Here is a 3,546-nt window from a genome sequence, read left to right on the forward strand (position 1 = left end):
TCTGCAATATCCACGAGGCTCGGAGGAAGACTCATATGCACGTGTGGAATAATAAACGGTAAGAAGTATTCCTAGTCTGGACTCTAAGACTAGCTCAAGTGTTGCATGATGATTCTGTTTTCCTGGTCATGGGCATGTCTATGCCAACAACTTTGAGGGCACAATGTTAAGAGAACATTTGTGTTGAATCGACCCGGATTGATGTTATGCTATGAGATTCATTCGTCACAAGTTTATTGGTACATAACACAGAGATGGTTAACGTTTGCATGATTCCTTAGACCATGAGAGTATCGAGTTTCTTCATGCTTGCTTCATGAACTTTGGGGTTTGTTATACGTCATCCGTAAATGGGTGGCTATTACGGCGGCTTACGCGTTCATGGAAAAGTGTGTCAAGTAACTTGATAGCTCAAGATTGGGATTTGCTCCTCCGACGATGGAGAGATATCTCTGGGCCCTCTCGGTGTTACGGTATCCATCATCGTCTGGCCAGACACTTTGTGATTTGATCACAGGGATGCCGGAACATGATAACGAGAAAAGAGAACAATACCGGTAACGAGGTAACTAGCATAGTGGACAAGTTGTTGATCCACGGGAATGCCAACATGTCTCACCTCGGGTATTTTTAACATATCGCGAAGCAACAGGAATAGCAGACGGCAACTGGAGGTTCACTCGAATATTTATTCGTGTGGGTATAGGGGTCAATATGGGTGTCCACGTCTCCGATGTTGATCATTGATCGGAAGGGGTTCCGGGTCATGTCTATACTTCACCGAACCTATAGGGTCACACGCTTAAGGGTCATCTATCTGCTGAATACTAGACAGGGAGTCTGAGAGAAAATCACCGAAAAAGTTTCGGACACCGAAAAGTTTCGGACAGCGGAATCGTACCGCAGAGAGAGGTCATCGGATAAGTTTCGATGATACCAAAAAGTTGTTTCGGGATACACCATTAAGTCAAATTGGTTTCGGCACATGCCTGATAATTCTTGGAGGATGCCAGAATCATTCTGGAAGCTTTTTGGAATTTTCTGAGATAAAAACCGGAAATGTTCCGGAGCTGCCGGAGCCACTTCAGATGCGTTTCGCAGATGAAAATCACTAAAACCGGAATTGTTTCAGAACACGTTGAAAATCATTTTAGTGGGTACTGGAAATGTTCTTAGCCCACATAAATATTTTCAGTTCGATCAGACGCTGAAAAATGTCGTCGTGAATAGTGAAAATCAGCTTGATGGTTACTTTATGGAAAGCCACCTTTTGGGGCTTTGCTCCAAAAGATCTTGGGGATGACATGGATGGATAGGAGCCATTTTTTGGGCCCCTCATGGGGGTGTGGCCGGCCACATGGGGTATCCCCCCTTGGGGACCCTCTTGTTCCTTGGTTTCACTCCTAGGTCCTTGTGGAAGGACTTCATTCATGTGCATTTTGGGTTTTTTGTGAAACTACCCTACCCCCTTGGGATTTCCTATAAACAGAGGTGGAGGGGCAGCCCTCCACACTCATCCCTTGCTCTCATACACATGCCATGCATTATCTGGCTTCTTCTCTCCCTCCCACGAAAAGAGTTTCGTAGAGCCGTAAGGTTGTCTGGGTTCCGGTAGGAACTAGTTCTGGATGGCGAAGCCCTGCCGGATAGATGACACCGTATGTGTGCAACTCTGTAGAGAGATCGTAGTTTCGGTCTTAGTTCGTGAGTGCCTCCCGAAGGGCTGTCCGTGTGACCGTCCGAGTTTCGAAGGTTCTCCCGAAGGGCTGTCCGAGTGACCGTTCGAGTTTCGAAGGTCCTCCCGAAGGGCTGTCCGCGACACCGTCCGGGGGGCTGTTCGACCGCCTCCCGGAGGGCTGTCTGAGGAGCAGATGAGGGTATACATCCTCGCGGTTGGGAGGTTGTAAATCCTAGCTGCGGGGATCTGCACCGCCGATCGTCATCGACTCTACTTCCCGCTGCGCTACGAGTCGGTAACGAAAAAGATCAAACCATGTATGCAGTCTCCATAGTGGTCCTGGGCTGGTGCGTATGTCGGAAAATTTTTGTTTTCTGTCGCGTTCCCCTACACCTGGCTGGGTGGCATATGCTTGGGCGTGACCCCGAGCGCAGCCCCCGTGCCCAGCCCCCTCGCGCGACTCTCCCGAGGGGAGGTGTTGCGATGAGGCCACACACTAAGCTCAAGGGCTCCTTGAGGTTGATACGGCCGCGAGGCCGCCCTCAGTTGTTTATCACCAGCGTGGAGCATAGCGCTTCCGCACTTGCACGGGCATAGCCGCTCCTCGGCAGTGTCGACGGCCAGCGCGGAGCATGGGGCTTCCACTGGTACGTGGGAGGGGACTCCCAACTGTGGAGAGCCCCCAGGGCGTGTACAGCCCCACCCTGACACGTGGCTTGCACGACAGGGCTAGACGAGGTGTGTCTGGGCACTCGTGAGCCATCACGGGACTCACGAGGCCCTACCTCAAGGCGGGTTGCACCTGGTCTTGATTCTTGATGGCTGTGGTGGTCCTGCGAGATGGTTAGACAACCTGCACCGAACGAATCTCCTGAGGTTATCGCGTGAGAAGGCCAAGCACCAATGACCCAAGGAGGTGACGTGAACGGGGCCGGCCCATCAGACAGAGCTCAGCCGTTGGATTTATCGACACTGCAGGGACGGGCCCAAGCACAGACGCCGTGCCTAGCCTTCTTATGCGAAGGGCCCTAAAGAAAGACGATCGGCGCGCGGCTCCCATGGTGGGCGGCAATCAAGCAGGCGATAACCATAGATAGATTATGCATGGAAGGCGAGCTCGCTTAGGTAAATGCAAGAACGATACATGCCACTGGGCTGGACCCGAGCGGCTTCGGGATGATGCGGCCCGAGGGTCGCCCCCAACAAGGTAAGCTAAAGATGTAAAGGGATACCTGCCACAGGGACGGACCCACGCGGCCTGGGAATGATGCAGCCCGAGGGGCGCTCCCAGCTAAATGAACTTGGAAAATGTCACCTGGTTTAGTTGTTGAAGAGATGTTGGGGCAGCTGAAGATGCACGATGAAGGGGTTGTTCCTCACGAGCCACCGGGGCCCTGAGCCTCGGGAGGCTCTAGGGGTCTGGGCGGTTCCTTGAGGACTGTCCCCATCTCCGCCAGGACTGCGTGATGCCTGGCCTCCTGAGCCGCCAAGATGCTCCGCGGGTTGCGCTGGAAGGCGAACGCCACGCTCGGCAGGCCAAAAGGCATGCGAACGTAGATGTGGGGTGGGCCCTCATAGCGTCCCACGCGCGAAGGCTAGAAAAGCATCTCAGACGCAACCCGGTTGAGCCCTGGGATGTCGATGCAGACACGCAGCCCGCCATCCTCTCCTGGATGGGGAGCAGTGCTAGGTAGGTGGCGGTCGCCGCGCATGGCTCTTGCATCCTGCAGTTCTTGAGTGGTCTTGGCAATGAACTCCTGAGCAACGGGCGCTCCTCGTCCGGTCCTCCTGAGGGAAACATGCTGCAAAGCACGCCTCCACGTGGTGCCCGAGCGCCTCCCTCGTGACCTTGGCGAGGTCTGAGGCCC

The sequence above is a fragment of the Triticum aestivum genome, chromosome 7D, assembly GCF_018294505.1.
Source record: "Triticum aestivum cultivar Chinese Spring chromosome 7D, IWGSC CS RefSeq v2.1, whole genome shotgun sequence".
Classification (NCBI taxonomy): domain Eukaryota; kingdom Viridiplantae; phylum Streptophyta; class Magnoliopsida; order Poales; family Poaceae; genus Triticum; species Triticum aestivum.